We start from the raw sequence: 27,348 nt of genomic DNA, 5'->3' as shown, positions 1-27,348 counted from the left end.
AAGGACATAGGATGCATCTGAGCTCAATTTGGAGTGCCATGGCAAAGCATCTAAATATATATGTACATGAGATATTCATGTTTTCTCATTTTCATTTAACAAAATACATTTGTTGCTTCCTAACCATCTGCAAGATGTGGTACATTTCAGTCCACCAGCAAGAGGGAGTTTAGCATCATGTTGTTTTTTTGTTGTTTCTTGTTGTTATGGAATGTAAAGCTGACTGGCACACTGCTTTCTGCTTGCCTTCTGTCATACCCCGTCAAGACAGGTTTGTGTGTGTGTCGGGGGGTGTGGTTGTATGCATGTGCACCTATGTGTTTGTGCAGTGACTGACTGGAATTTGTGTGCCACAGAGGCCAGTGGTTACTAGTAAAACAACTAGTAAAAATGAACACAATTTTTGAAGTTACAGCACATTTGAAAAACAAAGTATTTGTACAATTGGTTTCACTAATATTTCTTATTAGGCACATGTGCTTATGTGCATTGTTAGTGCAATACAAGAGAGCTTTTAATGTCTGTTCGTCCAAAGCTTTACGTTAGACAACATGAAGAAGTATCTATTCAAATCAAGCTGGCCATCATAAGACCGATAAATAAGAATGAGTCAATCAAAGGTAGGCCAACTTTGTACATTAAGAAGAAAGAAAGAACGCACACATGAGCTCAGCAATTGCAAAAGACTGGGCAGACCAACAAATATATTTTATAGAGATCTTTTAACAGATCACAAACACTCTACAGGAGGTAGGTGTATATGTCAGCCACTAATATCCACAGAGGACTTCCCCGGTCTAAATGCAATATGCAAAAACCCCAGGTGGCCTCTAAAACAGGATGTCTCAAAATTTGCCTAAAACATATGCAGTGTTCTGGAAAAATGTATTGTGTATGGATGAGATAAAGATTAACATGTACCGGTGTTGACGTCTGGTGTAGAGTGCTAAGTGACAAGAAACAACTTGTCTGGTTAGATACAACTAAATACTTCTAAACCCATTGGACTGGGCTTCATCATGCAGCAGGACAATGACTAAAAACACACTGCCATAGCTACCAAGGTATTGTCTGGCCCAAAAAGTGGAAAGTTCTTGAATAGCCAAGTCAGTCACCTGAGTCCAATTGAACGTGCTTTAATGTCCCTAAATTCGAGGTTGTGAGGTCTGGTGCTGTCGAGAGGAGGAGCTGTCATAAAATAACTAATTCAGTCAACAGCATGTAGAAAAGAAAATTTTATGAAAACTGTGAGACATCTGAAGGGAATTTTTCATCCATCTTAAAAAAAAATTATAATCTGATGGACTTCCTTCTCTCCATGGCATCCTGCTCCTGTTCATATTGATGGAAAACAAGGGAAAACCTATAAAGCAGCAAATAAAGGATACAAAAGAAAGAACGAGTGGGAGAAACTTAATATACAAATTCCAAATGTTTCCCTAGCTACAGCAGATTGTAAGGGAAAGAGAAATTAAAGGTTAAGTAAAAGACATGGGAAGTAATGGAAAAGATCACACCGTTGTCAATTGCTCTGTGAACTGGAGAGGCCAGGTGGCTGTTGAGTACCAGGGGGTCAGAGAAGATGCAAGGGACAGAAAGAGAATTCTTAATTATTTACTCTAAACCACAGACTAGTGACAACACCAACATTGTCCACTCAATTATAGGTCAACAACAAAGTCTTTGCAAAAGACTGTTTAACTTACATGCAAGATTAAGACCTAGAGATGTTTTTTTTGCAAAGCACACCTGCATTAGCCTGTCAGTGTAACCCATAGCTCATCAAACATTCACCCGCAGCTCCTCCTGGAGAATCTTGCCGTGTGAACGAGCTCTGTCACGTTGGCTATGTGATGATATGTGATAAACATCCACAGGTACGGAGAGAGAACCTCCTCAGCGTGCTAGACAGTTTGTTCTAATGCGGTAGCTGGGAGCGTTGATGCATGGCTTGTTTTATTATTATGAAGGTGTTCAGAGGAGCGAGATGGACTCCAGGCTCAGTGGAGCGCATCTCCATTGTAGCTCAGTTGCTAGAGAATTGCATTTGCAGTGTCAGGGTTGTGGGTTTGATTCCCATGGGCAACATTTTATTAGATTCAACTTTATTGTCATTGAATAGTACAAGTACAGTAAAATGAAATGCAGTTAGCATCTAACCAGAAGTGCAAATAGTGGAGGGCAGAAAATCTACAAGTGTTTACAAGTATAAAGTATATGGATATTACCAGTGGAATGTATAGATGTGCAATGAAGACAATTGCAGTATAAATGGCAATACTAAATGTGCAATTAAGGCAAATAGAGGAGGGCAGAACATTTACAAGTATTCAGTATAGTGAATGTTACAAGTGGGTTAATAGTTGTTCGGGTCCAAATGGCAATTTAAAAATGGCATTCAAAATGTGCAAACAAGGCAAATGAAGGAGTGATGTATTAAAGTAACATGTGCACTCGAGGTGCAGAGATAGCAGCAATGAGGTCCTGAGGTGGACATGCGTGTGTAACAACTGTAAAAATGCAGGCACAATGGCAATTCTCAATGTGTAAAGAGGCAAAATTCAGGGCTAGCAGTGGTGAGGTTCCTGAGGTAGACAAGTACCTTTAACAACTGAAATCTCCCATTATCAGGCATTGCAAGGCAGTGTCAGATTAGTACAAGGGAGTTGTGCAACAAGGTCCCAGAGAGGCGGGGAGGTATGGTAAGTGATGGGTCACAGAGTTCAGCAGGGTTACAGTAGATGAGAAGAAACTGTTCCTGAGCCTGCTGGTGTGGGACCGAAGAGGCCTGTACCACCTGCCTGAAGGAAGGAGGGCAAACAGTTGGTGACAAGGGTCCTTGATGATCCCACGTGCTCTGCTCAGACATCACTTCTGCTAGAGGTCTGCGATGGCAGGAAGCTTGGCACTAGTTATGTGCTGGACGGTTTTCACCACCCATTGCAGGGCCTTCCGGACGGTTTTGGAGCAGCTTCTAAACCACACTGTGGCGCAGTTTGTCAGAATGCTCTCAATTGTGCAGTGGTGGAAGTTCACAAGGATCTTGGTGGACAGACAGGCATTCTTCAGCCTGCAGCCTGCTGTGCCTTTTTGAACATATATTTTCATTCTGTCTGTCCATGGAAATCGAACTCACAACTCTGACACTGCAAATGTCATGCTTAATTAGGGTGAATTTGGTCAGGTTTGGTGGTTTCACGTATGTGGTGCAGGAATTTTTGTGATTGTATGTAAATTCTGTAAAGGTATCAAATAATAATTTTCTGTTTATTAAGACAGAAACATTTATAGACGCTCTAAAGATATTCATATTAACAAAATGTCAAAAACAAACTGCTAAGGTTATGGTTAATGTTAGGTTAAGTGTTAGGGAATGACTTAGGGTTAGGAATGGGATGAGGATTGAATGTTTTGAATGTTTAGATGTTTTGATAGCCCGTAAAGCATCTGCAGATTGACTATCCAAATACATTTTTACTTTATCTTTTTATCATTTACAATTTTTGGGATTAGTTGTGATCAATTTGAAGTGTACAAAATACTTTTTTTAGTTATTATAATGATGTTCTGGAACTAGTGAACTTTAGTTGCTTACCTCAGACCGAATGTCAGACATTATCAAAGGCCTTTGTTGTAACAACAAAGCAAAACCTTTCTCCTCTTTTTGAGGAATGTGTTGAAAAGTCAAGGTGACATTTTGTACCCACTCTTGAGTTGTCTCCAGAACTTTCAGCACTGCATAGAAGTCAGGTAATCCAACTTTACTCTGGTTAGCCTTTCATACTGAATATAGATGTGTTATAATGTCACACTAATGTATTATGTCCATTTCTTATTCTCTGTTTTTCAGGTTTCTGATAGTTGAAATAAAAAATATAATCAGTATGTCAGTGCACAGCAAGAGAAAGTCGGATGAGAAAACCGAGCCTATTCTCTATTCTCATCCACTACTTCAGGCCAGGGCTCATATAGGGTGCCATTTGGAAAGCTACAGAAAGTATGATTACTGGCCGTGACACTGTATGGCACCTTGAGTTATGGGAAATATTTTCATGGTGAATGTTTCCATGGTTATTCAGTGCTGAGGCATCCCATAATGCAACCAGTGTCCTGGATTATGTTACAGTGGGCAGGTGGATGGCTTCGAGCTGAAATGCTACTAAGACAGGGGTCATGGGAGAATGGCAGTGTTTAAGTATACATTTTTAATATGTTAGCTTCAGTGTGTCTTGCAGGTATTTTCTTACACTATGGGGCAACTCATTTTCTTTAGGAAAGATAGAGGTTTACTAAAGTGATAAAGAATAGGTTAGAGTGCTAGAGGGTCTCAAGTAGGACAGGTCTATTATCTTATGTGGCAAAACGTTTATGGTGGTCTTTGTCAGTAGATGACAACATCACAGCAATTGCTCTGTTATTGAATGCCTTACTCTCCTATAGGATGTCAGGTAGTTTCATATCTCATAGCAGACCAGTGCTTGTATGTTGTTTGCCGCTTGGTCAACCACTTTAGCAGTTGCAATGTGCGTAAGAATTCCCCACTGTTCATTTGAAAGAACAGCTATAGTGCCTCCATGTGGTTTCTTACATTTTTACAGCCATTGGGAAAACGTAGTAAGGTATCTTGTGACACGTGTGTTTGTAAAAATATATATTATTTGTTACATTTATATTTCAATTCTCTTTTTTCAGTATGGGTCCCACCAACTGCAATGAGCAGTGCCTCATACTCCTTCTGTCAGTGAAGCAGATATAGATTTTGGCAACCTACTATATCACTCTTCTGTCCTTCAGGGAGTTACAGTAAGGGCAACATTGGGAGCAGCAAGGGTATACTAAGAACAGCTTGGAAATGTTCTCAAACAATGAGTTTATATTATCCCTGCCCTTCTGCTAGTATTGATTTGGATTAGATATTACAGTACAGGATACAATGAAGTGTATCAAAGTGTCTTTATTCTGCAAATTAATCAAAAGAGAATGGAAAAGAACAGGTTATAAATAAAGGAATGCAGGTCCTTTTTGAGGCATTTTGATTTGAAGCATTTTCAAATGTATGTATAAAGAATTTAATGAAATAATGTATACTATTGTGAACTGTCAATTATAATGTCAATAATAACCTCTCCCATCTGAAATATTCAAAGCGCTTTATATTATTGGTACAACTCACCTCGTCCACCACCAATGACGCAATACAACTAATGTGGCATATAGTTGCATATGTTGTTTGGATATTTGATATCCCTTTCTTATCATCAGCCGTGGGCTTTGTTTCTTCCTGTATACATTTCCATTTTCTCGTCAAGCACTGATGCTTAAAAAAATAAAAAGATTTAACTGGAGGGACTATTTGTTTGTTCCCTCCACAAAAAAAAGTTTGTTCCTCACAAAAAACAGAGCAGTGCTTGCGCCCTAATCCTGAAATGTGTTTATTTATGCTTTACTTAGTCTAAGATGACAAATGATGTCTGGAAATAATGTAGGATATGGCTCGTTTGGAGGTGGAGGGGTAACTGCCAGTTGCCTGAATGCTCAAGGGTGTGAAAGTGATGTGTGCTGAGGGCTGAATGCAGCCAACAAGAAACTAGATGAGACACCAAGCTGAAAACGAGCCCTTACCGGGTATTTTACTACATACTATACATAGCACAACACACAAACAACAACATACCAAGGGTAGACAGCGAACAAGCATTACACAGGGAATAAGGGAGAAGGACAGGCCACGCCCACCCTCATCATCAGCAACTCACCACACCTGCGAAAGACAGACAGACAAACCACCTGGACACAGACACAAAAACAACCCACACTCCGCAACGGGGAAGGGGAGAAGCAATACATCATACGTAACAGAACACATGTCTAACTGAGCAAAGTAACTAAAAGACCTTTCAACATATTTCCAACCATAAAGATCTCTTTTCAGCATCTTCTGCTTATAGGATAGTGGCGAGGGATCACATTGAGATTTGGGAAGTAGGGGTACCCTACTTTCTACTTACCGGTTGTATCTAAAATGTATCTAAAGAGCTCAGCTTCCCTAACTGTAGGTCTCATTTTGACCATATGTGCACTAGCTCAGCTCCTGCTGGCTTCTGCCCAGTTTAACCCCTGATTGTGGCACCAGAAACAGAGAAATTGTTGCATCCTACATTTAATTAATTAATCTGATGATCTACATCCTCAAAAGAAAATGTGTTACTTTTGTCTCAAGAATGGTCCCCTGCGTTTAAGATAATATGGTGTAGTTTAGCAAGGGAAACACAATATTATTTGTATTTAATCACCTGTCTAACTTTAATGTTGAGAGAATTCAGGCGTTCAAGGGAATCTGCACTTTTCAAATATAAGTGGACCACTTAAGAAATTGAAACCTAATGTCTTTGATGGCAAACTGATTCTACCCAGACCGGTAGCGAAGCAGGGTTTAAGAATAGCCTGATTTTTGGAAGGAGCAGTTCCACCTACTGCTCAGTAGGCAAGCTTTGTGGTCCTGTAGTGGATGTAAGCTTTGTTAATAAGTAAATGGAGTATGCAGTGTAATGTAGTGACATGGGAGAAGTTTGGAAGGTTGAATTAGGCAGGCTGCGGTATTTTAGAAAAGTTACATAGAGTTTGATGAGACAGTGACTGCATTAGTTCCTGTGCCTCTCTATGAATGATGTACAGCTTGAATAACCATAAAGGGGACCAGGCAAGTCTAGTTCAGCCAGCCTGCAATTAAAAGTTATACTTGTTGTTGCACTGGGAACAAGTCTGACTTACTGCCGGCAATGCGGACCAAGCTCCTGCTTCGGTTGTACAGGGACCTGACAGCCCTTAGCAAAGGACCCAGGACCCCATATTCCCCAAGCACCCTCCACAAGATACCGCGAGGGACACAGTCGAATGCCTTCTCCAAATCCACAAAACACATGTGGATTGGTTGGGCAAACTCCCATGAACCCTCCAACACCCCGTAGAGGGTATAGAGCTGGTCCAGTGTTCCACGGCCCGGACGAAAACCACACTGTTCCTCCTGAATCCGAGGTTCTACTATCGGCAGTATTCTCCTCTCCAGAACCCTGGCATAGACTTTCCCGGGGAGGCTGAGAAGTGTGATCCCCCTATAGTTGGAACACACCCTCCGGTCCCCCTTCTTAAAAAGAGGGACCACCACCCCGGTCTGCCATCCCAGAGGCACTGTCCCCGACCGCCACGCGATGTTGCACAGGCGTGTCAACCAAGACAGCCCCACAACATCCAGAGACTTGAGGTACTCAGGGCGGATCTCATCCACCCCCGGAGTTTCTTGACCACCTCTGTGACTTCAGCCCGGGTGATGGACGAGTCCACCTCTGAGCCCTCATCCTCTGCTTCCTCAATGGAAGACGTGTCAGCGGGATTGAGGAGATCCTCGAAGTACTCCTTCCATCGCCCGACGACATCCTCAGTTGAGGTCAACAGCTGCCCACCTCTACTGTAAACAGCGTTGGTAGGGCTGTTTCCCTCTCCTGAGGCGCCGGATGGTTTGCCAGAATCTCTTCGAGGCCAGCTGATAGTCCTTCTCCATGGCCTCACCGAACTCCTCCCAGGCCCGAGTTTTTGCCTCCACAACCACCCGGGCTGCAGCCCGCTTGGCCTGTCGGTACCCGTCAGCTGCTTCAGGAGTCCCACAAGCCAACCAGGCCTGATAGGACTCCTTCTTCAGCTTGACAGCATCCCTTACTTCCGGTGTCCACCACCGGGTTCGGGGATTGCCGCCTTGACAGGCACCGGAGACCTTACGGCCACAGCTCCGAGCGGCCGCTTCGACAATGGCGGTGGAGAACATGGTCCACTCGGACTCAATATCTCCAACCTCCCTCGGGATCCAGTCGAAGCTCTGCCGGAGGTGGGAGTTAAAGATCTCTCTGACAGGAGACTCGGCCAGACGTTCCCAGCAGACCCTTACAGTACGCTTGGGCCTGCCGAGTCTGTCCAGCTTCCTCCCCCGCCATCGGATCCAACTCACCACCAGGTGGTGATCAGTTGACAGCTCCGCCCCTCTCTTCACCCGAGTGTCCAAGACATACGGCCGCAGGTCAGATGAGACGACAACAAAGTCGATCATCGACCTGCGGCCTAGGGTGTCCTGGTGCCACGTGCACTGATGGACACCCTTATGCTTGAACATGGTGTTCGTTATGGACAAACTGTGACTAGCACAGAAGTCCAATAACTGAACACCACTCGGGTTCAGATCAGGGGGGCCGTTCCTCCCAATAACGCCCCTCCAGGTGTCACTGTCGTTGCCCACATGGGCGTTGAAGTCCCCCAGTAGAACAATAGAGTCCCCAGTCGGAGCACTTTCCAGCACCCCTCCCAGAGACTCCAAGAAGGTCGGGTACTCTGCACTGCCGTTCGGCCCGTAGGCACAAACAGTAGTGAGAGACCTATCCCCGACCCGTAGGCGCAGGGAAACGACCCTCTGGTTCACCGGGGTAAACTCCAACACATGGCGGCAGAGCTGGGGAGCTATAAGCAAACCCACACCAGCCCGCCGCCTCTCACCATGGGCAACTCCAGAGTGGTGAAGAGTCCATCCTCTCTCAAGGAGTGTGGTTCCAGAGCCCAAGCCGTGCGTAGAGGTGATCCCGACTACCTCTAATCGGAACCTCTCAACCTCACACACTAACTCAGGCTCCTTCCCCGCCAGCGAGGTGACATTCCACATCCCTAGAGCCAGTTTCCGTGTCCAGAGATCGGGTTGTCTAGGCCCCTGCCTTCGACTGCCGCCCGATCCTCTTTGCACCGGCCCCTTATGGTCCCTCCTGTAGGTGGTAATTTTTATGGACAGAATTTCTAGGCGCAGCCAGTTTGGGGACCACACAATTTCGTCTCTGCTCTTTGCAGATGATGTTGTCGTGTTGGCCCCTTCTAACCAGGACCTTCAGCATGCACTGGGACGGTTTGCAGCCGAGTGTGAAGCGGTGAGGATGAAAATCAGTACCTCCAAATCCAAGGCCATGGTCCTCAGTCGGAAAAGGGTGGCTTGCCCACTTAAGGTTGGTGGAGAGTGCCTGCCTCAAGTGGAGGAGTTTAAGTATCTAGGGGTCTTGTTCACGAGTGAGGGAAGGATGGAACGGGAGATTGACAGACGGATCGGTGCAGCTTCTGCAGTAATGCAGTCGATGTATCGGTCTGTCGTGGTGAAGAAAGAGCTGAGCCGCAAGGCGAAGCTCTCGATTTACCAGTCAATCTACGTTCCTACTCTCACCTATGGTCATGAGCTTTGGGTCATGACCGAAAGGACAAGATCCCGGATACAGGCGGCCGAAATGAGCTTTCTCCGCAGGGTGGCCGGGCGATCCCTTAGAGATAGGTTGAGAAGCTCGGTCACCCGGGAGGAGCTCAGAGTAGAGCCGCTGCTCCTCCACATCGAGAGGGGTCAGCTGAGGTGGCTTGGGCATCTGTTTCGGATGCCTCCGGAACGCCTTCCTGGGAAGGTGTTCCGGTCCCGTCCCACCAGGAGGAGACCCCGGGGAAGACCTAGGACACGCTGGAGGGACTATGTCTCCCGGCTGGCCTGGGAACGCCTCGGTGTCCCCCCGGAAGAGCTAGAGGAAGTGTCTGGGGAGAGGGAAGTCTGGGCATCCCTGCTTAGACTGCTGCCCCCGCGACCCGGCCCCGGATAAGCGGAAGAAGATGGATGGATGGATGGACTTGTTGTTGCCCTTACTGGATTTGAACCTAGTTCTCCCATGTGACCGTACGTTGGTGTTAAATGCACATAAGTTAGTACATGCTATTTTCTATCACGGAACATAACTTTGGATGATGCTAAAATGACTACCCTAAATGGTTCTTTTAAAGAATGTGTTGCTTCTTACAAATAACCTGGGATTTGGTTAGATGACAATCTGCTTTTTAAAAACACGTTTGTGACCTAGTGATTAAAATAGTTTTTTATAGGAATAAATCATATTTGTCACATCAGCATAATGTACAACACTGTTTCCAAAAATTGGGACGCTGCATAAATGCAAATAAAAACAGAATGCAGTGATGTGCAAATAATTTATCCCTATATTTAACCGAAAATAGTACAAAGACAACAAATCAAATACAGAAACTGAGAAATCTTATTGTTTTTGGAAAAATGCCCTCCCATTTTGAATTTGATGCCAGCAACTTGTTTCAAAAAAGGGACAGGGGCATGTTTACCACAGTGTTGCATCACCTCTTCTTTTAACAATACTCTGTAAGCATTTGGGATGTGATGAGACCAATTGCTGTAGTTTTGAATGTGAAATATATTCCCATTCTTGCTTGATATAGGATTCCTTTGTCGTACTTTTTGTCGTACGTTTCATATTGCGCCAAATGTTTTCAATGGGTGACAGTTCTGGACTGCAGGCAGGCCAGTTTAGCACCTGGACTCTATTCCTATAGAGCCATTCGGTTGTTATACGTGCAGAACGTGTTTTGGCATTGTCTTGCTGAAATAACCAAGGCCTTCCCTGAAAAAGACATGATGGCAGAATATATGTTGCTCCAAAACCTGTATATATTGTTCAGCATTATTGGTGCCTTCACAGATGTGCAAGTCACCCATGCCATGTGCACTAATGCGCCTCCATACTATCACAGATGCTGGCTTTTGAACTGTGTACTGATAACAAGCCGGATGGTCCCTCCCCTTTTTAGTCCGGAGGACTCCGCTTCCATGATTCATTTCCAGGAGCATTTTCCACTTTGCCTCAGTCCATCTTAAATTAACTCAGGCTCAGAGAAGGCGGCAGTGGTTTCTTCTTTGCATGGTAGAGTTTAAATTGGCATTTGTGGATGAAGCAATATAGTGTGTTCACGGACAATGGTTTTTGGAAGTGTTCCTGAGCTCATGCAGTGATGTCCACTACAGAATCATGTCTTTCTGAAAGACCCATCCTCTCTGGGATGCTCTTTTTATACCCAATCATGTTACTGACCTGTTGCCAATTAACTTAATTAGTTGTGAGATTAAAAAAATAAGATTTGCATATCATTGCATGTGGGTTTTCTTAATATTTTACACAGCATAAATTTTTTTGGGGAAACAGGGTTGTAATTGAGTGTCATTTGCCGAGCAATGATAAGAGAGACCATGTGAGAATATGATATTACCAGTTGATTTGATGTATATAAAGAAGAGTAGACGGCCTAGAACTGAGCCCTGGTGGACAACAGTAGTGAGGACCCATAAAGCAGATACAGATTTTCTCCACGTCACCTTGAATGAACGGCCTGTCAAGAAGGATGCAATCCAAGAGTGTGCTCTTCCTGAGACAACCGTTCCCAGTGTTTGTGGAGGAGAACCAGAGTTCACAGTGTCAAGTGCAGTGGATAGATCTTACTGTATGAGGACCAAGAGTTAGCTTGTGCAGACTACAATCCTGTGTGACACAGAACAGAGCGGTCTCGGTTGAGTAACCTGTCTGAAAGCCTGACATGTTAGGGATGAAAACATAGTTCTGAGAGAATATTTCTCCTTTTGGGCCTTAATGTACTAGCCCTGCAGTCTTAATATTCTAATAACATCAGCATCTGTGTCAGGTGTTGCATCTCTAATTGTAATTAATTCAGAACATCGTCCTTAGTCTCAGTGCAGTTAATATAGTTTTAAAACGCAAAGGCTTGTATCCTGTAATCCCATAAAACGTCTGTTGTCACTTACATACTGTACTGACAATCAGCCACTTAAATTTCAGAACAGGTCTATCTTTTGAGCTGTCCGCCACCAAGCAAAGCAAAGCAAAAATGCTGACTAAAAGTGTAATATATAATCTTTGCTGTCTAAATAATTATACTTTTTTTCATTCCTGTCTTTATTGTTGACGTCATTGCTTGGGACAGATTTCTAATTTTCTGTTTGTCTCTGCTTTTCTTGTTTATATGTTGGCATTCTGGGCTCTCTTCACTTTTGTTAAGTTATTGTTAAATTTTTTATATCAAACATGAATCCTCTCAGCAGGAGATAATTCTGTTTAAACATCAAATAAATGATTGATGTGACATGACAGATAATACATTTATTCTAGGATAGAGGGAGGGAGGTGGTATACTGCATGGACATTGGTCAGGGCTTTGGAATAATGGTATCCCTAGTGTCAGTGTCAATTATATTGTTCTAATGTCATGAGTTTTTCCAGTAATATTCCTAGCAGTTCTTGAAAAACGCAATTTGAGCATTTCAGAAGAATATAAACCTCACAGTATGCAGTGTTAATTTCTACACCTGGTCTTTCTCTGACTGAAAGGCTGTCAGTGTTGCAGTCTAACATTTTCTTTGTGATGTGACTTTTCAGAAAGTCATGAGATGAACTTTTCATCAATCTGCCTCTGTGTTTGTGTGTGTGAGTGAGTGGGTGTTTGTGTTAGTGTTCAATAAGATAACATCTCCAAAGCCAGCATGGTATTCTTTAAAATAATAGTTAGTTTGACATTCCTCATCCCATCCCTTGTTGTTGGTCACATCTCAGATCTGCTCAAAAGTAGTTACTGGTGGTCCTTCACATGCATGAGTGTGAAGGACCACCAGTAACTAGGACCATTATTTTAGCAGGAACAAATTGTCTCTCTGTTAAACAACATTATTTATGAGAGTAAAGAAGCAGCCCTAGAATTGTTTTAGTTAACTAATATAATTAAATCTGGTTGAAAAAGAAACAGGACAGCCATGTCTATGGTAGTATGTATGGTAATAATAGTATTTTAACTGCCAAAATGTTACCAATGGTAATGCCACATGAGGTGCATTTACTTTTTTATAGCAAAGTTGAGGGTTCTGTAATGTAAACATATCTTCCCTGAAGAATTCTGCATCGTCCCCCTTGGCCAAATTTTGTAAATGCAGGATCTCTGTTATAAGAAGCCTCATTCAATCGTGTTTAGTAAAAATACTACCAGGGTTGTCTAGTGGTTAGAGAAACTAATCTTGAAGCATGTGTACTGAATTGTATCACTTTAAGTCAATGTAGTTGATACAAATATTATTGAATATTTGGAGAACTGACACCAACATGATTACAAAATATTGTTACAATAACAATGACTGATTTATATGCATTTATTTGCCAGATCATGCAAATTTGAATATTCTTTGGTCAATAGTGGCAATTTTTTTTTAGGTATTCATCTGGAGAAATACTTGCTGATGGGTTTCAGGCATAAAACATGGACGCTGCCTCAGAGGTTTTTTTAAAATCCAAGTTTTAGGTAGACGTTGTTTTATTTTTTTACGCTTTTTTCCAAAGCCCTTATTGACTAAACCACTCAGCTAACCTAAACTATTGAGTCTGTTTTAATACCTAAATGTAACTATTTGTTGTGGTTTGTCATACTGCATCACTGTATCTGTGATGTGTTGTAGAAGGGGAGAACCAGGCGCAGGATTCAGTATATTAATTCTATAATTAATTGAACGCTTCCTCAACAGAGCGCAGGCAAACACAAGTCTAAAAGGTGTAAAAGTGCTGAAGGTCCACAATGGCTGGGAGCTGGGCGGTTTTCACAACCTGTGGTAGGGCCTTCCGGACGGCCACATAGCATCCAACAAACCACACTGTGACACAGTTCGTCAAAATAATCTTAAAATTAATCATTACACAATGACCCAATAATTACTAACTACAACTATCAGTATACCCTAATATGGATTAAAAAAAAATTATATGTATGGGCTATTTGTCAATACTGTAATTATATTATAAAAGCCAAGTTAACATATTAAAGTATCACTGCATGGACTGTTTTATCTTCCAATAAAGAATGTCATTGAAGAGCATGAATATCTAGAAAACAAAAGCTTTACCGTGTTTGACCCCTTTCCATTTGCCCCTTTTCGGGCAAATGGTGTTTACACAGAGTAAAACACACCTAACAAATCACTGCAAAAACCAACCAATTTCTAAAATGTGATTTTGCATAGTGTAGTTTATACAGTGGGGTGTGTTGTAGTAACTTACCTATAGTAAGTTTTGAATATTCTTGATATTGATGCCAATAATAAGATGGTTCTTTAGAAATTGGGCTGGACCTGCCTCCCAGCCTCTCTCATTGAAAAGACATGATTGACAATATAGTCAATAGTGGTGGCACAAATTTAATTAAAACAATATTCCTTTGAATTACATTTTGAGCTACTCCACCTTTATGCATCTTAACCTCTTCCGTTACCCTTGTTTGACCCATTTTTGCTAATAGCAACTCAGGGTGACCTCTTATGCATGAAAAATAATTAATTCCTGGTTTACAATTGTGCAAAGTCTTATATACATGTAGACGAATTTCCGATTCAAGGGAGTGGTTTGAATCAGCTGTGAACTAATGTTTTAATTTAGTTTGATGTGATTTGCTCAACAAAGTTTTGCATTTTTAGTGGAGAGTTGTGTTAACTCTTTTGCAAAATGATGCTTACCATTGACATTCTATGTGAAAGCAATGACGACATTTTCTTGCAAACAAAGAACACTGCTGTGCTCATTGGGTTAAAATGAAGATCAACTTGTCCCCATTTTCATTAAAAGTATCTTGGCAATCAAGAAAAACTGTAAACCTACATGCTATGAAAATATACCATACCATACCATCTTCTTCCGCTTATCCGGGGCCGGGTCGCGGGGGCAGCAGTCTAAGCAGGGATGCCCAGACTTCCCTCTCCCCAGACACTTCCTCCAGCTCTTCCGGGGGGACACCGAGGCGTTCCCAGGCCAGCCGGGAGACATAGTCCCTCCAGCGTGTCCTAGGTCTTCCCCGGGGTCTCCTCCCGGTGGGACGGGACCGGAACACCTTCCCAGGAAGGCGTTCCGGAGGCATCCGAAAAAGATGCCCAAGCCACCTCAGCTGACCCCTCTCGATGTGGAGGAGCTCAGAGTAGAGCTATGAAAATATCTTTCTGAAATTTCGGGCACTATAAAGGCTAACAAACTCTCAAACAGAGTAGACAGCCTGATCTCAGTTATCCAAGGCAACAACAAGGCAGTTAGGGAATGCATCCAAGGCAGTTAGGGAATGCTGAATCAACCATTAACGTTCTGCAAAATAGGGTATGCACACTGGAAACGAGGGTGAAAGCCAAAAATTGCTGTCTAAGATACAAGCTGAGACTGGGTAGAAAGGCAAGTAAAGTGCACCTTTCCAGAGGGTTGGCTTCCTGAGGCCTTGGAAAAGGCTAGAGTGGGATCACTGTGTTCCCCACAAGTGACTGAGACGTCACACAGGATAGATGCTCTGCCAAGAACGGCAATAATTAGGTTCCTTGATTTCAAGGATAGGGAGTGTGTCATGAAAGCAGCCAGAGCCAAAGGGAAAGGGTGTACAAGAACATTTCTGTTTGGTTCCAACCAGGGACGTCGCTAGGCATATTTTAGGGGGGCTTTAGCCACAGACCACACGTCATGTAATATCAAAGTGATCAGCCTTTTTTCTTTACTGGAACGCAAGAAAGCTAGCTATAACTTTCTTGTAGGCACTTCAGAGAAGACTAAGATCCGTCACATGTAATACTGTAATGTATGTACTATTGGGCATCATCATTCTTGTGATAAGCCTGCCACCTTGTGGTGACATCTAGTATGTACGAGTTTGAGTGCAGTTCCGGTTCAGTAAAAATGTACACGTGAAGTACATAGCAGACGCTTGTGTCGAGTCTTTCTTTATTAGTAACAAACACGACAAATTGGCGACGAGGTCTGGATCGACAACCACGGATGTGGGTAATCAATCACAAATAGAGCGTGTGAGTTACATGAAAAGAGTGTGAAAGCCAATTAATGTCTAAAGGAAAGTGCAACTGAGCAAAAATGTCAATGATCGGAACTATCGCCGCATTTGACACTAATGCTGAGGATTGGGGATCTTATGTGGAAAGAGTGGAGCTGTATTGCAAGGCTAACAGTGTTGAAAATGATAAGAAAGTTGCTGTTTTGCTGAGCGTGATGGGAGCGAAAACGTATGGACTGCTTCGTAGTTTGTTAACCCCTGAAAAGCCGGCGGATAAAACTTTCACAGAAATAGTGGACATTCTAAGTGAACATTTGAACCCCAAACCCCTAGTTATTGTGGAAAGATTTAGATTCCATAAACGGAACCAAGCTAAAGGAGAAAGCATTTCTGAATACATAGCTGAGTTGCGCCGATTGTCAGAGCATTGCCAATTCGGAGGGGGACTGGCAGATGCATTAAGAGACAGACTTGTGTGTGGAATGCATAATGAAGGCACACAAAAAAGACTGTTGACAGAAAAAGATTTGACACTTGAGCGTGCACTGAACATATCAATATCCATGGAGACAGCAGCAAAAGATGCATTGGAATTGCAACAAAAATCAGTAGAGTGTGCAGCAAATAAACTGTCACTGAAATCAGAGAGAAAACTGAAATGTCATCGCTGTGGGAAAATGTCTCATGATGGAAATGACTGCTGGTTCAAAGATAAAGAATGTAGAAAATGTCATAAAAAGGGATATATTGAGAGAGTGTGCAAAACAGAGAAAAGGAAAATGCACAAGGACAAAACGTATAAAGTGAAACACAAACCCGCCACTGTACATCAAGTAACTGAAAATGATTCGAACACAAGTTCAGGTACGGATGACCTTTCATGTCTGGAATTGTATAATATTGAGGAGACAGATCGAAGAGTTATTTGGCTCACACCTGAAGTGTCAGGAGTTAAACTCAAAATGGAGTTAGACACTGGATCTGCTTTATCAGTCATCTCAGCAGCTGATTACAAGCGACTGTTTTCAGAAATACCACTGCAAAAGACATCAGTGATATTAAAGACTTATACTGGCGAAAAAGTGTCTCCGAAAGGAAAGTTACCAGTAACTGTGAAGTACGAAGATAATCAGCAGCAGCTGAACCTGTATGTGTTGGAAAACGGAGGACCTGCATTGTTCGGACGTGAGTGGCTGAGGAAAATACCTCTGGATTGGCATGCCATAAAAAACCTGGATGTGTCACAACAAATTGCAAACAAAGAGACACAAATGACTTTAGCGCAAATTATACAAACGGTGGAACCCGTGTTTCAGAAAGGAATAGGGACACTTAAGGGAATAAAAGGGAATCTGGAGTTGAAAGAAGACACCTCTCCAAAATTCTTAAAAGCTCGCCCAGTGCCATACGCAATTCGTCCCAAAGTGGAAGCGGAGCTGGACCATTTGGAAAAATTGGGAATCCTGACCAAGGTCGAAAGAAGTGAATGGGCAACACCCATAGTACCAGTAATAAAAAAACTGAAAACAGATGATGTGCGTATTTGCGGGGACTTTAAAGTGACCATTAATCCAGCGCTTCATGCTGTACAGTATCCCTTACCACGCATTGAAGATATTTTCGCATCCTTGTCTGGTGGTGAACACTTCTCAAAAATTGACCTGGCTCAAGCTCACCTCCAAATGGAAATGGATGAAGAATCCAAGAAGTTCTTGACCATCAACACACATAAAGGGCTCTATCAGTACAACCGTCTAGTCTTCGGAATCGCCTCAGCTCCTGCGTTGTGGCAGAGAGCGATGGACCAGGTGCTGCAGGGCATTCCGGGAACGCAGTGTTACCTGGACGATATTATTGTAACGGGGAAGGATGATTCAGATCACCTCCAAAACTTACGAGTGTTGACTCGATTGTGTGAGTATGGACTGAGAGCTAACAAGGAAAAATGTGAGTTCTTCAAGTCCCGGATTTCTTACTGTGGACATGTGATAGACAAAGATGGTCTTCATAAGTCGCAGGACAAAATTGAAGCTGTGTTAAATGCACCACACCCACAGAATGTGTCCCAGCTCCGATCATATCTCGGACTTGTGAACTATTACCACAAATTCCTTCCGAACCTCTCGACTGTGTTACATCCATTGAACGCACTGTTGCAAACAAGGACACAGTGGAATTGGTCAGACAGTTGTGAACAAGCTTTTCAAAAGACCAAAATGCTCATAACTTCTGAGGTAGTGTTGGCACATTTTAACCCATCCCTGCCCATCAGGTTGGCATGTGATGCGTCGCCGTATGGAATCGGCGCTGTGCTATCACACAAGTTTCCAGACGGCACAGAAAAACCAATCGCCTTCGCATCGAGATCACTGTCGGCAGCAGAACGTAACTACGCACAGATAGATCGAGAAGCACTTAGTCTTGTGTGGGGGGTTAAAAAGTTTCACCATTATCTGTATGGTCAACGGTTTACCCTCATCACAGACCATCAGCCCTTGGTCTCGATCTTCAACGTACGGAAGGGTGTTTCAGTGATGGCCTCAGCACGGCTACAGCGTTGGTCACTCTTCTTGGGTGCTCACCAATATGATATTGAGTACAAGGGCACTAAACTACATGGTAATGCGGACGGGTTGTCGCATCTTCCATTGAAGTCTATGGAAGAGTCACATGCTATGGATCCAGCTGATGTGTTTCATACCACAATCGTGAGTCAGCTACCTGTAACAAATGCCACTATTCAGAGAGAGACCCGTAATGACCCAACATTGTCCAAGGTCTATGACATCACAGTACAGGGATGGCCAGCGCATGGAAACTCACTATATCCAGCATTTTCAGTGAGGAGAGAACAGCTTTCTGTGTGTCAAGGAACTCTGATGTGTGGATTACGAGTTGTAATTCCCTCCAAATTGCACAGTCAGATGTTGGACACATTGCACGAAGGACATTTAGGCACTGTAAAAATGAAGAGTCTTGCACGCAGTTATATGTGGTGGCCGGGAATCAGCTCTCTGCTCTCTGCAGGTCATTCACTAGGTCCCCCCGTGTGGTTGTGGTATTTTTGCTCACCGTTCTTGTGATCATTTTGACCCCATGGGGTGAGATCTTGCGTGGAGCCCCGGATGGAGTGAGATTATCATTGGTCTTGTATGTCTTCCATTTTCTTAGAATTGCTCCCACAGTAGATTTTTTCACACCAAGCTGCTTACCTATTGCAGATTCAGTCTTCCCAGCCTCGTGCAGGTCTACAATGTTATCCCTGATGTCCTTACACAGCTCTCTGGTCTTGGCCATTGTGGAGAGGTTGGAGTCTGTTGATTGAGTGTGTGGACAGGTGTCTTTTATACAGGTAAAGAGTTCAAACAGGTGCAGTTAATACAGGTAATGAGTGGAGAAAGGAGGGCTTCTTAAAGAAAAACGAATAGGTCTGTGAGAGCCAGAAATATTACTGGTTGGTAGTTGATCAAATACTTATGTCATGCAATAAAATGCAAATTAATTATTTTAAAATCATACAATGTGATTTTCTGGATTTGTTTTAGATTCCTTCTCTCACAGTTGTTGAGTACCTATGATAAAAATTAAAGACCTCTACATGCTTTGTAAGTAGGAAAACCTGCAAAATCGGCAGTGTATCAAATACTTGTTCTCCCCACTGTACATAGAAAGGATTGGAGAGACTATGTGATGAGATTACAGAGCTAAGTGACAAGGTGTATAAAGAATCAATCTCTGGGGGGACACTTGTAGTGAGAACCCATGGAAAAAACACTGATCCTCTTCACATCACCTGGTATCAATGGCCTAAGTGGTAGGATGCCTGCTGAGATTGGAAGATGTAAAATATATATAGGTATCTACACTATATACAGTGATAGGAACAAAGAAACCCATTCAAAGAAGGGGCAGCAGTATCTTCAAGGTGGGTGGGTGTGATTTTTAATGTCAAAAGTTGAGCCTTTATGCAAAACAGCATTGAGAAAATGTAACATTGATCTGTGTAACAGAAAGTCAGACTTTAATTTCCTTCAAATATTGTCTTTAATTAATAGCTATGTAACCTTTAGATTTCTTCTTTCTATTATTTACCTCTCATCTCCCCTTTCCAACTTCCTTTGTTGCCGAACAGAGATGTAGCGCTAAGGGAATGCATCAGTGAACTAAGAGTGGAGTTAAGTTTGGGAAAGGGAAATCAAATGGCACCAAGCCTAGCATGACTAAAACAAAATCAAGGATTTTTTTTTAACCTAAAGGTTTTTTCCTTGGCTTCAATTAATTTGGTCTATGACTTTGGAATGCGGCCATTTCTTCTGTTTTCTTTGTTGTAGTCGAGTTGGTTTGAACAAGGTGTGAGACTAGTTAGACAGAGCTGTCCTTTGATTAAACTTTTTAAAATGGATTCTTCAGCCTTCAGAGCTATATATATATAATAAATGTAAGTTAGCGCTTAGGAGTCCTGTGCTATTTTGGCTGTTTTTGAGTACTTTAAATTTTGCCTTTATAAACTAGATAAAAAAAACTTTTTTACCATACCAATATTTGTTTGTTTTTTTTCAGCACAACATCACCTATATGACCTGACAATTAGTTTTTCACTTTGACATTCTGTATCAACATACTGGACCCAAAAACACACAAAAAACACAAAATCCGATTTGAAAAATAATAAATTTTTCAGAAATGTTTCTTTCTTTCATTTTATAACAAAAAATTACATAGACATTAATAAATGCATAAAAAAAAAAAACTAGAAAGGAGTTTCAAGCCAGCACTTTCGACAGAAGTGGACGACAGCACTTCTGTTTTCATGCTTCAACATCTTAAACAAGTCATGTGATTTGATCACGCCAGTGTGATCGGCGACACCTTAGTAACTGAGAAGCAGTGATATAGAGTACTGTACTTTTAGGTTTTTATGACGTGTAGTTAATGATGTACAAAATGAACTGCTTTTGAATTGGTTATGTACTGTATGAATTGTTTAGTCCTTTTATAGGTATAGCATTGTAAAATACACCTGTAATTTATTTTATTTATAAGTTTACAACTAAAACATCTTCATTTATTGACAAGACATAAAACTGTATATAGCAATGTTAAATCAAACCTAAATGTCAAAAAAGCATAAATGTTAGAATAGGCAGTTATGTGTTGTTTATTGGTTTAAAATACTACAATACTCTAGCCTTTTCCATCTCTTTGTAATTAGATTGTTTATTTGCAGCTGGGGTGAATCCAGGCATGCGCTCAGTTTGGGGCAGTGATGGACCAAGGCCCTTAAGGATCAGACAAACATATCTCACAAGATTGCTGACAAAGCTGATTTGGCATGATTGATAGTGTCCGAAATTGAAAAAGGCATTGGCAATAACAACAACTTGCAGTACTGTGTTATAGAACTGTAAATGAGCCGTGGCCTTATGCGTCTGGTACAATGGGATGTAGTGTTGCCTATAAGCCTGTAACAGATCAGTCAGGATGCCCACAGCAAAATGAAACAGATATAAATGGTTGACTGTCTCCTGGCTGAAGACATGCTACTCAATGAAAACAAATAATGTTTGAAAGCCATCATGGAGCTGCCTGGGGTGGTCCAGCCTCCGGTGAACATATACTGTTGCAGCGTTAAAATCCAGCCCTCTGGCCTTTAAGCACCAACATTCTCATCTATCTTTCACCCCTTTCCTGTTCAATACAGCATAAAAACACATGAAAACATGTAATTGTTTTGTATATATTGTAATTGGCTGAGTTAACATAAACCCACCCTGGTGGCAGACTGACAGACCAAACCAAACCAGAAGGGAAAGTCTGGGAGACCATTCTGCTGTACCCAACAGATGGTTGAGGGGGTCAGTTATGATTAACTACTATGTTTACTTAAGTGAAATGACTTGCCACTGAAATGTAACAATGCTACTTTCCATGTGAAGAAAGACAGCACAGTGAGGAATTCCAAAATATCTGAACAGTTACATACGGTCTTTAAGTGCATTTTCTGTGGTCGACTGCTTCTTGAATTATATTTTAAAGTAAAACTACCATTGACCATCTAGTCTCCAACACCACACCTAGGTTAAACTAATACAAATTTGCCATAGACTTTAATTAGTTTGCTTGGGCCTGCCAGCAGTACTAGATATGGGCTGCATTTGATGTTTGTAGACTATTATGTTGGTTATATTGTCTGTGAACTACCATGCAAGCTCAATTAAGCAACATTTGAAAAGCTTAAAAAACTCCCAAACAAGTCATGTTGTTTTGCCCAGCAAGGAGGTCCACGCGTGCTTTCTCATGTCTAGAACTTCTAGTCCGAAGTTTGTGTCTGTGACTGCCTGCCCCTGCCACAGCCCTGGGAGAACACAGCCAGTCAGTCACTTACCTAACACAGAGCAGAAGAGGTCCATACTAGTGCCTACTTCATGGCTAAAGAGAGAGATAAAGACTGATAAGAAAAGAGAGATTGCATGAAGCACTGTCCTGATGCAATACTGTGTGTGTGTGTGTGTCAGAGATAAACAACTGACAGTACAGGAGTCTAGCTGAGTCCTAACTGTCTGTCTGGGTCTTGGCCAAACTGAAGACTGGAAACTCAGATGCTTATATAACCAGGCCTGATGGAGAGGATCACAGCTTGACGTATTGTTTATCTGAGTGCGAAATGGCCCTATATATAGGGAATAGGTAATCATGACGACCAAAAATACCTGAGACTATACCCCTGTGTCTGGAAATCGCTATTTGACATCAAAACACTCGGCTAACCCCGTACACACCCCCACTCTTACCCCCAGCCCCCCAGCAACAAGTATCAGGTTAGCCGGAACTTTCCGGCAGGGCATATTTAGACTCTGTTTTTCAGGGCTGCTCCTTCCTACTGCTGTTGTAGTTACATTTGTTTGTGAATGTGGTTGTCTGCAGGATTGCCTGGATACTTAAGTTGAACGTTTGGAGATGGTATGTAAACTAATTCCAAGTCAGGTAAATACTTGGAACAAGCTTGTTAAAGTTGGTTTTCCCTCTCTCTCTATCGGCTTGCTGCAATGGAGTCTATCCTAATAGAGTTGCAGCTAGTGATGGCCGTATGAGACTTCATTACCGTTTTTCTAGCAGCAGGATATTATGCTAGCAGCACTAACTCAGATTTTCTATTTCAAAATAAAAGCCATAATTGAAATATATAGGGCAGTATAGTTAAAAATCTAGTCTGTACATTTAATGTTTAATGTCCTTTCCAATACTGTTCTTGTCTCTTCTTTTTTACAGACCAGATTGTTAGCTATATTACCTTATAAAGTTCAATGATGGCTTTTGTTGTGATAAAGAACATCTGAGTGTTGTCAGCATAATATCCTGCAGCTAAAATAACACTAATGAAGTCTTGTTTGGCCATCACTAGTTGCAGCAGCATTTAATTCAATCTGTGTATTCGCTAGGCTATATTCAGTGACTGTCCCTTGAAAGGGAAATCAGCAGTTTAAACCATAATAAGGGGTACTCAGAGCCCCTGGTTTGTTAAAACGTTGAGGGATTGGGCTATAAAACGGTAACCTCTTTTGAAAGTACTGATACAATATCAAAATGATTTTTAGGCTAAGTAATTAATAAATTATTCAAAATTGAACTGGTGCATTTTGGACAACATGAATGTGAAAACTGCATATTTTACCATTAATGATGGTTAACAATGTATGTTCCCAACCTTTATCGGTTACTGTACCAACAATGGAAGTTTGTCTTGTGTTGAGTATCCCTAAAGTAGGCTACCCTTTCATGTGCATTGTCCCAGTGATGCTATGGTCTCTTTAGTTAATTTAAGTAGCTCACTGGTGTAGTACCCCTTGTTAGGAATCAGTGGCCTTAAAAAAAGTTAAGAATGAGATTATTAAAGACCCTCCTTCTGTTCATGCGGATGGATTAACCCATGAAGAGGGAGCACCACTGTCCAACAGATACGACCACCGCTGGTCAGCAACGGTAGCTGTATTAATAGAGCTCCAAGGAGGCTGAGTTATTTGGCAGAGTGCCTGGTCTGTCGACAAGATTTACAAGCCCGGAGAGAGAAGGGAGACCTCCCTGGGTCTCAGTGGGTCGGGGGGCTGCACTCAGTCTGGTAATTTACAACAACTCCTTGGTCTCAGCCTGCCATGTCCTATAGGGACAGATCAGAACACCCTATGCTGTAGCCACCCGATTCCTAGTCAATTGACTAAGTGTATGCTAAGCTACGTAACAGCCTGGCTATGAGTCTTTGTTGCTTTGCTGTGGCTGTTTTACCACTTGGGCATTTTACTTTGGAGCAGACAACTGAGGCGGCTGAGGTGAATCGACTAATCGTTGCCGGTTGTCTGAACTTTTGTTGGTGATGTCACTGATTTCATGAGTGAGTCGACGAGTTGCATGCTACGCTTTTTGAATTCAGGATTGAAATTACGGGGGAGGATATAGAGGAGGAAGTTGGGGTGCATAGAGAGTCTTGCTGTCCGAAGGAAGAGGGGAGTAGAGGCTTATGGGGACAGTTGAAGAGAGAGGTGAATGTCGGTTCACACGGCGTCTCCGGCTCCTCTAAGTACGGCAGAGGTAGAGAGTACTGCCTCTCTCTACATGGATTTGAACTCTATCCCAGGTGTGTGCATTAAGTCTTTTGTATCCTGGGCTTGCATTTGGTTTAACTTTTGATTATGGGAAATAAGCAGGAGGTAGGGAGGCAGATGTTATTAGTATAATGTGGGGTAAAGAGAGTGCCATGAAATGTGTCAAGGTGCTATATTGTTGGATGATATGCATTATTTTCTCAAGGAATTCAAAAGATTATTTTAGTATTTTGTGTGTTGCTCATTTCTGTAAGTGGCTCAACTGGGTGTTCATCATGTTATTACAAATAAGTTACCCATATGTTTATAGCAGTTGTGATTCGAGTTTGGGGTGTTTATGAAGTTCCTGGTTTTCTAGCTATCCCCTATGTTCTCCAGAGATTTGGATGGGATTTGGTTAGATGCTTCTTTGATGACTTTATTTAGAATATGTTGTTTTTATCAATTTTCCGGCATGCTTGAGACAAATTAATTCCTATTAAAATGGGTTTATTTACATGTGTTGACATTTGTTGCTTGTATTAAGAGATTTGCTTCGCCAACAGTATCAACCTATCTTGTTATTGGTTCATATTTAGAAGCCTGCCAGGTAAACACTTAGCAATTCATCATAAGAAACACTCCACATAGAAGTACTGAATAGACTACACTGTAATTTCCTGAAAATTCTCAGTTTTGTATCTGCATGTAGCTTCCATGGGGTAAGATAATAATCAAACCACACATTTTGCCCTTTCTTATTATACCAGGTAAGTTGAATTACATATTCCTATGTACAGCGATGACCTGGAAGCAGTTAATGTTAACTGACTTGTATTGCCTAGCTCTGGAATTCAATTGAGTTTGTTTGTGAACTTTCGGTTACTACTCAGATGTTTCGATCGCAAGGCTACCTGAAACCACAAAATTATTGCTGGCACATAATATAAACGGTGGATTTAAGGTGAGCTGGGCTTTAACTAAAAGTGCAACCTACCCCTTAAAGGGGCTCATTGTAGAATAATGTTTAGAAGATTGAATTTAAACAAAAATATGACTTGTTTCCTCCTCTTTCCTCCCATACAAGACCTGTATAGTAATTGCTTGTCCAGGGGGCTTCAGTATTGGGGATACTACTGAAAGTGTCTAAAGACAGGATGAGGAGACTGCAAGTCAAGCAAACTGACAGAGAGACCGGCAAGAAAGCTCAAATTGGGAATATCTAAGGCACTTCAAATTATTTGTAGAAAGAAATATTGAAAACATTAACTTAAAATATTAACTGCAGAAGTCTTCTGATTGTACTCTATTTATGCAATTAATACCTTAAAAAGCATTCAAATGGGCACTTTATATCAGTGGTAGCATCTAGCAACTCCTTGTGGTCAGTCAGGTGCCTGCAAGTTGTAGTGAGGTTGTTTTCCGGTAAATGTGTTTCCCTCAAAGCATATAGATGTTTGTATTAATATTTTCCCCAGATAAAGTGGGGAGAACAAGTATTTGATACACTGCAGGTTTTCCCACTTACAAAGCATGTAGAAGTCTGTCATTTTATCATAGGTACTCTTCAATTGTGAGTGATGCAATCTAACAAAATTCCGGAAAATCACACTGTATGATTTTTAAGTAATTAATTAGCATTTTATTGCATTACATAAGTATTTGATACATCAGAAAAGCAGAACTTAATATTTGGTACAGAAACCTTTGTTTGCAATTACAGAGATCATACGTTTCCTGTAGTTCTTGACCAGGTTTGCACACACTGCAGCAGGGATTTTGGCCCACTCCTCCATAAAGACCTTCTCCAGATCCTTCAGGTTTCGGGGCTGTCGCTGGGCAATACAGACTTTCAGCTCCCTCCAAAGATTTTCTATTGGGTTCAGGTCTGGAGACTGGCCAAGCCACTCCAGGACCTTGAGATGCTTCTTACGGAGCCACTCCTTAGTTGCCCTGGCTGTGTGTTTCGGGTCGTTGTCATGCTGGAAAACCCAGCCACGACCCATCTTCAATGTTCTTACTGAGTGAAGGAGGTTGTACTCCAAGATCTCGCGATACATGGCCCCATCCATCCTCCCTCCCCTCAATACGGTGCAGTCGTCCTGTCCCCTTTGCAGAAAAGCATCCCCAAAGGATGATGTTTCCACCTCCATGCTTCACGGTTGGGATGGTGTTCTTGAGGTTGTACTCATCCTTCTTCTTCCTCCAAACACGGCGAGTGGAGTTTAGACCAAAAAGCTATTTTATTTTTGTCTCATCAGACCACATGACATTCTCCCATTCCTCCTCTGGATCATCCAGATGGTCATTGGCAAACTTCAGACGGGCCTGGACATACGCTGGCTTGAGCAGGGGGAACTCGTGTGCGCTGCAGGATTTTAATCCATGATGGCGTAGTGTGTTACTAATGGTTTTCTTTGAGACTGTGGTCCCAGCTCTCTTCAGGTCATTGACCAGGTCCTGCCGTGGAGTTCTGGGCTAATCCCTCACCTTCCTCATGATCATTGATGCCCCACGAGGTGAGATCTTGCATGGAGCCCCAGACCGAGGGAGATTGACCGTCATCTTGAACTTCTTCCATTTTCTAATAATTGCGCCAACAGTTGTTGCCTTCTCACCAAGCTGCTTGCCTATTGTCTTGTAGCCCATCCCAGCCTTGTGCAGGTCTACAAATGTATCCCTGATAAATCCTTACACAGCTCTCTGGTCTTGACCATTGTGGAGAGGTTGGAGTCTGTTTGATTGAGTGTGTGGACAGGTGTATCAGGAGTATTTGATAACCTGCAAAATCGGCAGGTTATCAAATATTTGTTCTCCCCACTTTATCTAGGGAAAATATTAATGCAAACATCTATATGCTTGGAGGGGAACACATTTACCGGAAAACAACCTCACTACAACTTGCAGGCACCTGACTGACCACAAGGAGTTGCTAGATGCTACCACTGATTTAAAGTGCCCATTTGTATGCTTTTTAAGGTATTAATTGCATAAATAGAGTACAATCAGAAGACTTCTGCCGTTAATATTTTAAGTTAATGTTTTC

General features: G+C 42.1%; 1 protein-coding gene across 3 annotated transcripts in view; it reads left to right on the top strand.

The window, feature by feature from the left end:
• arhgap24 (Rho GTPase activating protein 24) overlaps window positions 1–27,348 on the top strand; it is a 233,485-nt gene that overhangs the window by 138,604 nt on the left and 67,533 nt on the right. Inside the window, exon 1 of one of the 3 annotated variants that reach the window (XM_034296918.1) lies at window positions 22,665–22,686. The exons of the other annotated variants lie outside the window; for them this stretch is intronic. The gene's annotated coding sequence lies outside the window, so the exon portion shown is untranslated. Of the gene's footprint in view, window positions 1–22,664; window positions 22,687–27,348 lie in introns of those variants that run through there. 3 annotated transcript variants of the gene reach the window in all.

This window comes from Esox lucius, chromosome 14 (genome assembly GCF_011004845.1).
Source record: "Esox lucius isolate fEsoLuc1 chromosome 14, fEsoLuc1.pri, whole genome shotgun sequence".
NCBI lineage: Eukaryota > Metazoa > Chordata > Actinopteri > Esociformes > Esocidae > Esox > Esox lucius.
This window is presented reverse-complemented; position numbering and strand designations above follow the sequence as displayed.